This window comes from Aquarana catesbeiana, linkage group LG04 (assembly GCF_042186555.1).
Source record: "Aquarana catesbeiana isolate 2022-GZ linkage group LG04, ASM4218655v1, whole genome shotgun sequence".
NCBI lineage: Eukaryota > Metazoa > Chordata > Amphibia > Anura > Ranidae > Aquarana > Aquarana catesbeiana.
Genome location: NC_133327.1, coordinates 154,206,090 through 154,219,660, shown reverse-complemented (window position 1 = coordinate 154,219,660; position 13,571 = coordinate 154,206,090).

The window sequence follows — 13,571 nt, the reverse complement described above, 5'->3', positions numbered from 1 at the left end:
AAAGTAGATATGGCGCCGTTCTATATCCGTGTTTGAAAACTGTCCCAATACATAAATTAATTGATGAATATACGGGTGTTGGTGCAAGTACCGTGTATACTACATAATATATATATATAATAGTGTAATATATACATATAATTGATTAAAGAAAATTCTAGAAACTGTGAATTCATAGTTCAGAAGATTTGCGGCTCTTAATACATGCAATTTATACAGTTAATTTTTATCACTTGAATTATTTTTCCCATTATGGGTGTGAGTAGGGTCTCATATCCAAGTTTTGCCTAAGTCCTCACAAAGCCTAGAGCTGCCTCTGGCTCTGACTAAACCCCAACCCAATAAATAATAAATGAGGGCAATATAGCAGCAAAAAGCACAGTATAACAAGGAAGTCCCCCTCCACAAGTCCATCAAGTCCAACCTATGTGTGTGATTATATAACAATAACATTGAGCAAATATATCCATGGCCATATTTAGTCAAAAAGTCACCAGGGATATCCACCCCCTTGTTTGCTTTTGACAGCAGAGTCAGGGAGATGTCATTTGGTGCTACTCATGCACTGTCCTATCCATGGCAAGCTGCTATATTGTTTATGCTGCGAGGCTAACCTTGAAAGTAGAATGGTTATTACTAAGCAAAAAAAAAGTGTGTAACTAAACCACCTCCCACCTCACAGTATATAACTCAAAGTAACCCCCCCCCTTAACCCAGTAAAGCCTATTTTCTATAAGAAAAATTGTCCTGCCACTGGGTAGTTTTTGCTTTAGTATTTGCTTTTCTTAGTACTTAAAGGAAAACACCTGCCTGTGTTCTGTATTTCTAGCACATTGAAACATAGTTTTGCTTGCTAAGGCCTCATACAAATAGTTGTTTGCAGGCAATGTATGTACATTGTTCATGCATCATGTACAGGTAAATGCTGATGAACAGAGGCATTTGTCATTTAGACTAGTACAGGGGTATACAGCAAATTATTTATTTGACGGCTGTACACCCCACCTGCGGCACCTTAGGCAAGGGGAAAATGCTGGAAGTTTTACACCTGCAAATATCCATGTTCATTACACCTAAAACTCTCTGGCAGTGTTCTGGTTTTACACTACTGTATAACATGCACCCTCCTAATTAGCAGGCCAGTTATGCATTAACAAAAAAATTATATAGTTTTGGTGAACTGCCTTAAACCATGTGATAAAAAATCATACCTAAAAAAGGCATTTTTTTAAGTTAAGTGAATCAGCATGAGCTGCTTTTTCTGTATGTAAGCCAAGCTGACTAAAACTAAAAAACTAAACTTTAGAAAAAAACTAAATTCCACAACTAAATGTGAGCTGCCAGAGAATGCTGTCTGTGAAAAGCATATCATTCCATCACATGTACTCCCATAAGGCATCTACCAAGCCTGTAGTTTAAAGCATATCTAAACTCAAAACCAAAAATGTAACACAATACAGTTTACTAGTCCTTAGACCAGGTGACTTCATTAGTTTTCTTTTTAAAGGTTTTTTTTTTTTCATTTATTTTCACATTGTAACCCTGTAAACAACACACTTCATGTCCCAGGGAGGCTATCCTCACTTCACTATGTCTATAGAGGGAACAAGGTGTGTCATCCATGCTGGACTTCAAGCAAGTCTTTCACACTTAATTTCTAATACATTGAAGGTGGGTAGATTAATAATTTACAGAAGGAAGATAACATTCAGTTTAGCACACAGGAAGTGACAAGGGCACAGCAAGATAAACAAGTATTCTTTGCACTTGCTAAGAATGTTCCTAAACTGAAAAATGAAAAATAATGCAGCCACCACATCAAAGTACTGGCAAGCTGCAGTATATACAATGTATGTTCTTGGGTTTAGATATTCTTTGATGCATGTATGTTTTTTTCCATTTTAATCTAGACCCACATGGAAATGACCCTCTTCTCACTGTACAGCATTTTAGCTTTCTGGAGGATTGGTATATGCCATGGTAGTGCCCAGCTTCCCATGTTTTCATGTGACTTTAAAGGATAACATTAAAAAATTAACAAATCCTTTAAATAATATGCTTGGAGGATGCCCTAAAACTGTACAAGGTGTTTAAGAACAGTAGACTTTTCCCCAATAGTCACAGTGACAGCATACACGTGCAGTGCATATTTGACTGTGGAATTGATTTTTTTTTCTTTTACAATTAGCTTACCTTACATACAGCACCAGCACCCCTATTTGATTCATTCCTGTTTGAAGAAAAAAACTTATTTCTGGTAGTTTTAGCAGTGACACGTGCTTTATTGTCAAACAGCAATAGGGCCACTTTGACCAGCATATAAAAATAATTCACTGAGGCTGATGCAAAACTGTCCTACCTCTGGTAAATTTCTGTTATGTAGCACCCTCTAGTGTGCAACTAGTGTAGGAGTAGGCAAAACATAGTCTGGCTCAGGGCTAAGTCTGAATTATGAAATGAGGTCAGGGTTTACTTGAGTTGAGGGCTAGATGACTCATGAAGGCAGGTCTCTGGTGCCTCCCCCCTGGTTCTGGAAAGTTGGAGAATGTTCTGGAAACTTGAGGGCGGAGTCTAGGAGGGTTGATCTGCATACTCAAGGGAGCTTGGCAAATCTCGGGCAGTGGGCCTGGCAGGGGGTTAAGCCAGCCCTTAAGTATGGATAAGTCATGTTGGCAGGAGTCAGGTGTAAGATGGAGATGGAGTGCTGAGGGGACTGTCAGTGGCCCTTGGGGCAAACCCCCTAGTCTGGGGGGGTGCACTTCCTCGGATTAGGGCTCAGGTTCGCCTGGGAGAATCCTGACAACAAGGGGCAGCTTGGAAGGAGTCTTCCCTGAGAGGGAGCAAGGAGGACAGTGTGAGTACTACAGCACAGTCAGGGACTTACAAGGGGTAAGACTGCCACATGTAGTAGTTCTCTCTGGAAGATAGCGGTGTGCTTAAATCTTTCTTAACCTTGCCCTGGGAGATCTCTGGAGTCAGTCAGGTAGACTGGTGAAGTGTCAGTTGTGTAGACTGGTGAAGAAGCAGACATGTGGGCTGGCATTTCCTGCATTTGGTAGAGCTGGTACCAGTGTCTACAAGGAAGTTGGAGGTACTCCAACACTTTGTGCTAATTCTTAAAGGGACTGAGAGTTCCTAGTCCTTAAGGGGCTGTTGCATCTTTTCACTTAGGGACTGTTAAGCAGTCGGGAGTGTAATAAATCAGAGTTGTGCAGAGAGAGAAGAAAATGAATCAATCAGAGTTGTACATAGATAGGAAGTTGTCCCTGATTTTTCTCGTAGCTATCAAGTTGGACATCCCATTATTCCTATTCCCCATCCAAGTTATTACCACTAATAAAACATAAAAACAAAGCTCAAAATCTGTTCCTTGTGTCTGGATGAAAGCTGAAATTGCTACTTGCCTGGCTGTGTAGGAGTGGGGAATCCAGTCATCTGCAAGCCCTAAAGGGGTAGTGCTACAATTAAACATTCAATTAAGTGGAATTCCAGGATATACATAACCTAACTAATCTTAAAACTGCTCTTACCCCCCTTCTAACACTTATACTAATTTCTGTGTGGAAGAAAGATGCATATACTTACCTATTCTAAGGCTGCTCTGGTCTGGTCAACTGCTCCCCTGTGTCAACCAGTGCTGGCTACAAGGGAAAAGAGACACTGCTCTGACAATGGCTGAAATTCCTAAGCATTTATGTCACTTATATGCTTACTATGTGTAGCGGTACCCCCGTAGGGGCTGCTGATTTGTTCTATTTCCCACTGGCTATACCAACTCTTTGGGGCTACCCTTACCTCTGACACCTCGGGTTCCATGCTATCAGTAAAAGTCACACACACAAATTGTAATTTAATAACAAAGGCAGTTTACTGGAAGAACTGAGTTAAATAGAGAAAACACCTCCCAAGTTCTTACATACAAAGCAAACAAGTGCAATAAAGATATTAACAAATAATTAATCTGAAACACTAAATAAATAGTGCATGCAGGCGTGTCTCCAAGTGGGACTAGTGCTCAGGGTGATAAACCTCAACATTGAGCACCTTCCCACTTCCAGTGCAGCCACAATGTACACACTAGACCTGCAGCACACTATCTAGCACTGTAAACACAATGCAATACAGTATGGATGCTCAAAGGCTCCCCCGTGCGATGCAATGCAGTTCCTAAAATATGTAACAGAATTAGAAGGCCTTGTAATGAATGGTATAGTCTCTTGTCTTCTTTCATCAGCTAGCCAAATTATACTGCAGTATTTGTATTCCAGTGAGTTAGCAGATGACAAGGTAATATAAAGTGGTAGATAACGGTGAACTCAATTATGCAGCACACATATAACTTTCTTCTGTGAGAATGCAACCGGACCGTCAGTCAATGTCTAGTGGAGTACAGGCTTTGAGGCCTGATTAAACACAGTCTATTTGACTGAGACTGTTTCGTAGAACTACAGGTCTCAGCAACACTCCACTATTAGTCTATACTATGTTAAATGTTCTATATAAATCTTGGGCAACAGCCCTCTCACCACACCAAGCCCAGACAGCTGTACTGCTACGTGTCTGCGATCTCAGTCCACTTCCGGCGGGCTACACTGCACTGCTCCGTCCGTTGATCGATGGCTGTTGTTAAGCTCCTTCCGGCTTCCTGGATCCTCCGACCCGATCACACATGCCTCCAGCACACTGTGTCCAACACCTCTCTGGTGGCATCAACTCCGTTCTGCGCCAAGCAGGCCACGCTCCTCTGAACACTCCCACACAGGCCCCTGCAGGCAGGTCTCAGGTCCTGGAAAGAAGAGACAAAGCATGGCCGCACTGGGCCTTTTATTTCACTACCCAGCATGCAGTTCTTTAACTTGGCCTCATGGGTAGGTAAGAGAGGCACTGTGGGTAAGTAAGTCTTTTCCAGATAAACTTTTAAGCCACTTCCTGCACATGCTTTACAGCATGTTCTGATGTGTAAACAAAGTCTTATTTCACAGAGATAAGCTGGCCACCAGAGGGAGCCATTTACTTAAGAAACAACACAGTGCTTGTTTAAATGACTTATGAGACTTCCTGTATTACATCCTAAATTAACAAAGTATGGCTACACACTCCCCCTACCTTGATTCTTTGGTCCCCAAAGATAAAACTCAACTTATCTGGTGAAAGGCAAACAGGTTGTAATCCTAATCCCACTTCAAGCTAGACAAATAGCTACACACTTCTGGACTCCCTCTAATCAGCTTGTACATATCATCAGTGAGTTCATAATCAATTTTTGAGAAGGCCAGGGCAATTTCCGTGTCCCACCCATCGGTGTCAGAGGTTAGAGTAGAGTCACCCCCTACCCAATTAACAGTAGAGGGTGTAACTTCAGAAGCCGATCTATGAACAGTGTGGACCTGCTCTTCAGAATTCTCTCCCAGTATATCATATGTGAGTCTCTGTGGCGGATGCACATTCCATCTCAACCTCCTGGTTAAAGGACTTCCATCATTCTGAGTTGAGGCTTTAACTTCATCTCGGTCTTCTATATGGACATTCACGTCAAGGAGGGAATCCTGAGTTGCAGTTAGAAAGGCTTGTCCTGGTCCTTTAAGTTCTTGTACTGACAATACTTCACTGGAAAAATCCATCAAGTCCCCACTCTGATCTTCAGGGACAATTGTTTCAGCTTCAGCATCTATCACATTTTTAGTTGACAACGTCTCCTGAAATTCTTGCTCAAGGGATCTCCTGACCTTCTTTCCTTGTGACTGCAGTAGCAGAACCTCAACAGTCTCCCTCTCTCTGCTTCTCTGACTTTCTCTTTCCGACGAACTGAACATTGAACTCTCTTCCTCATTCCAAAACTCAGCAGGCACAGACACTTCATCATCTTCCTCCTCCATCTCTTTTTCCCTTGACGATGATGCTGAACTAATGGTTTGTGAATACCCATAATCTTCTTCAAACTCATCACTCTCTTCAGCCCCCACTTGTATTGTCCTTTGCGAACGTGTACAGGCCGGAGTTGGCCTTTGAGGGGATAGCTGAGGAGCTGTTGGGACTCTTACTGCATCAGACAATGGTAACAGATGATTCCGATGCCACATCTTCCTTGGCCCAGTCTCTCCCTCTGGTCGGATTTGATATACCGGCAACCCAGGAATCCATTTACACTCAACATAAGGCTGCGACCTCCATCTGTCTGCCAACTTGTGCTTTCCAGGTACACCCAAATTCTTCAATAGCACTCGGTCCCCTGGTTGTAAGTCTTGAATCTTTACTCTTGCATTGAAATTTCTCTTGTTTCTGGATTCTCTAATAGTAGCGCGCTCCATTGCTTTCTCATAGGCTTGTCTCAGATTCTTCCTCAGTCTGTTCACATATCTTTTATGCAATGTTAGGGGAATATCATCCAAAGACGTGCCAAATGCCAAATCAACAGGAAGGAACGGTGCCCCATCATTGGTAACATAGGGAGGAATAGTGTGCCATAGTTGGTGTCTGTGAGAGGAATAGTGCCCCATTGTAGGTATCAGTGGCAGGAACTATGCCCCACAGTTGCTGACAGTGGGAGGGAATTATGCACCAAGGGCCAGATAAAAGCAAGCAAAGGGCTGCATCTGACCCCTGGGGCCACAGTTTGGTGACCACTGGTATAGGTGTTGGGGGGGCAGTTTTAAGAGTAGTTTGTTGTATTCCAGAATTCAACTTTAGGGGAAGCAAAGTTGTCCTTTAATCCGTACAAAAGTATATTAATGTAATTTAGCTATCATAATCATGGTGGATGTGATACCAAAAATAAAATGATTACATCCATGTTAAAGTTGCAATCTGACAGCAGATGTTAAATATGACATCCAAATTTAGCCATTTAAAACAACACAGAATGGATGGTGGGTGTTTGGTTGCCAATTTAATTAACCATAGCTCTTGTTCTAAAATTAAATCAGCATATGTTCAGAATTTCCATTATCAAATCACCCAGAAAAGAAGAAACTAATCATATTTTTACAAATTAGTCAGTGAAAGGGAGCCCAGCATGTTCATATGTCCAAGACATTAGCCCCCGCCATTTACTTACTAGTACAAAAAAAATGAGGCACTGGGGACATAGCCTAATATTTTATAATACATAGTGCATGTATATAGCTATATATTTGTGCTTGCTGTTTGGTTTAAAAAATAAAGTTCTTGCGGTACAAGCAATAATTCTCAGCCATTTTCTACCTGTGAGAAATCCCATGTCCAGCAGCTGCAAAACAGTTTTTTTTTTTTTTTAAATCTGAAATTAATCATACAAGTAGTCAGGTTCGGCGCTAGACTAAAAAAAATAAAATTTCAAAATGAATTCAATAATTCTAGCACCAGATTTCCTGCATAACACTAAACTGATGACCTGTAGGGACTTTGCGTATGTTCGCCCATGAAACAAAATTAAAGTACCCTATATTTTTTCATAGGCAAGGGTTTAAAAGCCCCTGCAGGTCATCAGTTTATCATTATGCAGTGGTTCTGATACTAGAATTATTGGTCTCACTCTGGTGTGCGCGGTGATACATAACATGTGTAGGGCAATCACAGGTGCCAAAGTGAATGCATTTTTGTATACATATGTGTGTGTATGTGTACAGTATACAGGTGCGTGTCTGTGTGTGTGTGTGGGGGGGGGTGTACAGTATACAGGTGTGTGGGGGGTGTACAGTATACAGATCTGTGTGTGGGGGGGGTGTACAGTATACAGGTGTGCGTGTGGGGAGGTGTACAGTATACAGGTGCGTGTGTGTGGGGTAGGGTTGCCAATTGCCCGGGATTCACCTGGACAGTTTGGGTTTGGAATCATTTGTCTGAGTTTCAGATTGCCTGATGGGTTGCTGGCTGAAGATGTCTCAGCTGAGAGTGTCTGTTACACTCTCTTTCATGCTGCCCAAAGCCAGCACTAACAATCCCCCCCCCCAAACACACACACAGATGAGAGAGGAGAGAGGGCTCGATCTGCAACTCTTCCTCCCGTCCCTACCCCCTGTGTCTGCCCACACTCCAATCCCCAGGGCTGTGCCTCAGAAAAGGAAAGTGGGAGCTGGAAATTGGAAGTCCAGCAGCCTCAGATACATCTGGATGAGAGGTGCTGACTGCCAAGGGGTGAGTGAGCTCACCATCCATCCCTGTCTGTGACTGAAGTCTCCCCCCTTTTCTCTCCTGCCTCTGAGTGAGTACACTAAAGTAAATCAGGGTTCTCAGAGTACCTTTTACATCAGAGTTCCCCTTTACACCAGAGGCCACAGTGTTCCCCCTTACATCAGAGTCCTCTCCATACATCAGAGTTCTCAGTGTTCCCCCTTAAATCAGGGTTTCCAGAGCATCTCTTATGTTAGAGTCCCCAAAATTCTCCCTTACATCAGAGTCTGCAGAGTCTGCTTTACAGTAACATGGAACTCTGTGGACTCTGACGTAAAGAGGGGGACTCTTGTTTTTAAATTCATATGATTATAAATATTATTTAATAGCAAAATATATATATAGTTTGTACTATAAAAAAATGTCTGTGTGCCACTAAAGTGTTCGGGTTTGACTTGAAGAAAAGGGGGCAACCCTAGTGTGGAGGGGTGTACAGTATACAGGTGTGTGTGTGTGTGTGGGGGGGTGTACAGAATACAGGTGTGTGTATGAGGGGGTATACAGTATACAAATATGTGTGAAGGGGGTATACAGGTGTGTGTGAGGGGGGTATATAGTATACAGGTGTGTGTGTAGGGGGGTGTACAGTATACAGGTGTGTATGTGTGGGGGAGGGGTTACAGAATACAGGTGTGTGTGTGGGGGTGTACAGTATACAGGTGTGTGTATGGGGATGTACAGTATACAGGTGTTTGTGTGGGGGGGGTGTACAGTATATAGTTGTGTGTGTGTGGGAGGAGGGGGTTACAGTATACAGGTGTGTGCATGTGTGTGGGGGGTGTACAGTATACAGGTGTGTGTGGGGGGGTGTATAGTATACAGTTGTGTGTGTAGGGGGTGTACAGTATACAGGTGTGTGGGGGGTTACAGTATACAGGTGTGTGTGAGGGGGGTTTACAGTATACAGCTATGTGTGTGTGGGGTGTACAGTATACAGATGTGTGGGGGGGTGTACAGTATACAGTTGTGTGTGTGTGGGAGGGGGGTGTACAGTATACAGGTGTGTGGGGGGGTTACAGTATATAGGCGTGTGTGGGGGGGTTACAGTATATAGGTGTGTGTGTGGGAGGGGGGTGTACAGAATACAGGTGTGTGTGTGTGGGGGTTACAGTATATAGGTGTGTGTGGGGGGGTTGTACAGTATACTGGTGTGTGCAGGGGGTGTACAGTAAACAGGTGTGTGAGAGGTGTACAGTATACAGTTGTGTGTGTGGGGGGTGGTGTACAGTATGCAGGTGTGTGTGGGTGTGTGGGAGTGTGTGTGGGGGGTGTACAGTATACAGGTGTGTGTGTGGGGGGTTGTACAGTATACAGGTGTGTGTGTGGGGGGTGTACAGTATACAGGTGTGTGGGGGGGGTGTACAGTATACAAGTGTGTGCGTGTGTGTGTGGGGGGGTGTACAGTATACAGGTGTGTGTGTGTGGGGAGTGTACAGTATACAGTTGTGTGTGTGGGAGGGGGGGTTACAGTATGCAGGTGTGTGTGGGGGGGTTTACAGTATATAGGTGTGTGTGTGGGTGTACAGTATACAGGTGTGTGCATGTGTGTGTGGGGTGTACAGTATACAGATGTGTGCATGTGTGTGTGGGGTGTATAATATACAGGTGTGTGGGGGGGGGGGGTGTATAGTATACAGTTGTGTGTGTAGGGGGTGTACTGTTTACAGTTGTATGGGGGGGTTACAGTATACAGGTGTGTGTGAGGGAGTTTACAGTATATAGGTGTGTGTGTGGGGGGGTGTACAGTATACAGGTGTGTGTGGGAGGGTGTACAACATACAGGTGTGTATGTGGGGGGTGTACAGTATACAGGTGTGTGTGGGGGGGGGAGGGGGGTGTACAGTATACAGGTGTGTGTGGGGGGGTGTACAACATACAGGTGTGTATGTGGGGGGTGTACAGTATACAGTTGTATGTGTGGGGGGTGGTGTACAGTATGCAGGTGTGTGTGGGTGTGTGGGAGTGTGTGTGGGGGGTGTACAGTATACAGGTGTGTGTGTGGGGGGGTGTACAGTATACAGGTGTGTGTGGGGGGGTGTACAGTATACAAGTGTGTGCGTGTGTGTGGGGGGGGGGGGTGTACAGTATACAGGTGTGTGTGTGTGGGGAGTGTACAGTATACAGTTGTGTGTGTGGGAGGGGGGGTTACAGTATGCAGGTGTGTGTGGGGGGGTTTACAGTATATAGGTGTGTGTGTGGGTGTACAGTATACAGGTGTGTGCATGTGTGTGTGGGGTGTACAGTATACAGATGTGTGCATGTGTGTGTGGGGTGTATAGTATACAGGTGTGTGGGGGGGTGTATAGTATACAGTTGTGTGTGTAGGGGGTGTACAATTTACAGTTGTATGGGGGGGTTACAGTATACAGGTGTGTGTGAGGGAGTTTACAGTATACAGGTGTGTGTGTGGGGGGGGTGTACAGTATACAGGTGTGTGTGGGGGGTGTACAACATACAGGTGTGTATGTGGGGGGTGTACAGTATACAGGTGTGTGTGGGGGGGAGGGGGGTGTACAGTATACAGGTGTGTGGGGGGGTTACAGTATACAGGTGTGTGTGAGGAAGGTTTACAGTATACAGGTGTGTGTGTGTGGGGTGTACAGTATACAGGTGTGTGTGGGGGGTGTACAGTATACAGTTGTGTGTGTGGGGGAGGGGGGGTTACAGTATACAGGTGTGTGTGGGGGGTGCACAGTATACAGGTGTGTGTGCGTGTGTGGGGGGGGTGTACAGTATACAGGTGTGTGCGTGAGTGTGTGGGGGGGTGTACAGTATACAGGTGTGTGTGGGGGTGCACAGTATACAGGTGTGTGTGCGTGTGTGTGTGTGGGGGGTGTACAGTATACAGGTGTGTGTGGGGGGGTGCACAGTATACAGGTGTGTGTGCGCGTGTGTGTGGGGGGGGTGTACAGTATACAGTTGTGTGTGTGGGGGAGGGGGGTTTACAGTATACAGGTGTGTGGGGGGTTACAGTATACAGGTATGTGTGGGGGGTGCACAGTATACAAGTGTGTGTACGTGTGTGTGTCTGGGGGTGTACAGTATACAGGTGTGTGTGCGTGTGTGTGGGGGGGTGTACAGTATACAGGTGTGTGCGTGTGTGTGTTGGGGGGTGTACAGTATACAGGTGTGTGCGTGTGTGTGTGTGGGGGTGTACAGTATACAGGTGTGTGTGTGGGGGTGCACAGTATACAGGTGTGTGTACGTGTGTGTGGGGGGGTGTACAGTATACAGGTGTGTGTGTGGGAGGTGTACAGTATACAGTTGTGTGTGTGTGGGGTGGTGTACAGTATACAGATGTGTGTGTGGGGGGGTGGGTGTGTGGGAGTGTGTGTGGGGGGTGTACAGTATACAGGTGTGTGTGGGGGGGTAGGGTTGCCATTTGCCCGGGATTCACCTGGACAGTTTGGGTTTGGAATCATGTGTCTGAGTTTTAGATTGCCTGAAACACGGACACATTATTCAGACTGGACTATGGCTTCCCAGCAGGGTTGCTGGCTGCAGATGTCTCAGCTGAGAGTGTCTGTTACACTCTCTTTCATGCTGCCCAAAGCCAGCACTAACACCCCCCCAAACACACACACAGATAGAAGAGGAGAGAGGGATCGATCTACAACTCTTCCTCCCACCCCTACCCCTCTGTGTCTTCCCACACTCCATTCCCCGGCGCTGTGCCTCAGAAAAGGAAAGTGGGGGCCGGAAATTTGAAGTCCAGCAGCCTCAGATACATCTGGATGAGAGGTGCTGACTGCCAAGGGGTGAGTGAGCTCACAGGTTATCCCTGTCTGTGACTGAAGTCTCCCCCCTTTTCTCTCCTGCCTCTGAGTGAGTACACTAAAGTAAATCAGGGTTCTCAGAGTACCTTTTACATCAGAGTTCCCCTTTACACCAGAGGCCACAGTGTTCCCCCTTACATCAGAGTTAAATATTATTTAATAGCAAAATATATGCATAGTTTGTACTATAAAAAAATTGCTGTGTGCCACTAAAGTGTTCGGGTTTGACTTGAAGAAAAGGTGGCAACCCTAGTGTGGGGGGGGGTGTACAGTATACAGGTGTGTGTGTGTGGGGGGGGGGTGTACAGTATACAGGTGTGTGTGTGGGGGGGGTGTACAGTATACAGGTGTGTGTGTGAGGGGGGTATACAGTATACAGATGTGTGTGAGGGGGTATACAGTATACAGGTGTGTGTGAGGGGGGTATATAGTATACAGGTGTGTGTGTGTGTGTGTAGGGGGGGTGTACAGTATACAGATGTGTATGTGTGGGAGAGGGGTTACAGAATACAGGTGTGTGTGTGGGGGGTGTACAGTATACAGGTGTGTGTGTGGGGATGTACAGTATACAGGTGTTTGTGTGGGGGGGTGCACAGTATACAGGGGTGTGCATGTGTGTCAGGCGTGTACAGTATACAAGTGTGTGTGTGGGGGGTGTACAGTACATAGTTGTGTGTGTGGGAGAAGGGGGTTACAGTATACAGGTGTGTGTGTGGGGGGGTTACAGTATATAGGTGTGTGTGTATGTGCGGGTGTACAGTATACAGGTGTGTGTATGTGTGTGGGGGTGTACAGTATACAGGTGTGTGTGGGGGGGTGTATAGTATACAGGTGTGTGGGGGGGTTACAGTATACAGGTGTGTGTGAGGGGGTTACAGTATATAGGTGTGTGTGTGTGGGTTGTACAGTATACTGGTGTGTGCGTGTGTGGGGGGGTGTACAGTAAACAGGTGTGTGAGAGGTGTACAGTATACAGTTGTGTGTGGGGGGGGGTGGTATACAGTATGCAGGTGTGTGTGTGGGTGTGTGGGAGTGTGTGTGTGGGGGGTGTACAGTATACAGGTGTGTGTGTGGGGGGGTGTACAGTATACAGGTGTGTGTGTGGGGGGGTGTACAGTATACAGGTGTGTGTGAGTTGGGGGTGTACAGTATACAGTTGTGTGTGTGTGTGGGAGGGGGGGTGTACAGTATACAGGTGTGTGTGGGGGGTTTACAGTATATAGGTGTGTGTGTGGGGGGGTTTACAGTATACAGGTGTGTGCATGTGTGTGTGGGGTGTACAGTATACAGATGTGTGCATGTGTGTGGGGGTGTATAGTATACAGGTGTGTGTGGGGGGTGTATAGTATACAGTTGTGTGTGTAGGGGGTGTACAGTTTACAGTTGTGTTGTATTTTATCAAAAATTGTAAATACATGCCCCTGTTAAACAGGAGCAGAAAAATTGGGCCTTGGGTGATGGTGGTGGTGGTGCCAAAACACTGTAACCCCACACGGATGCTCTTGTTGGGTGCAGGAACTGCTGTGAAATATTAGATAAAAAAATGTAATTACATCACCCTGTTAAAGAGAGGCAGAAAATGTGGGCATTGAGTGGTGGTGGGGGTGCCCTAAAGCAAAAATATTGTTGAAAGCTAGCATCATCAAG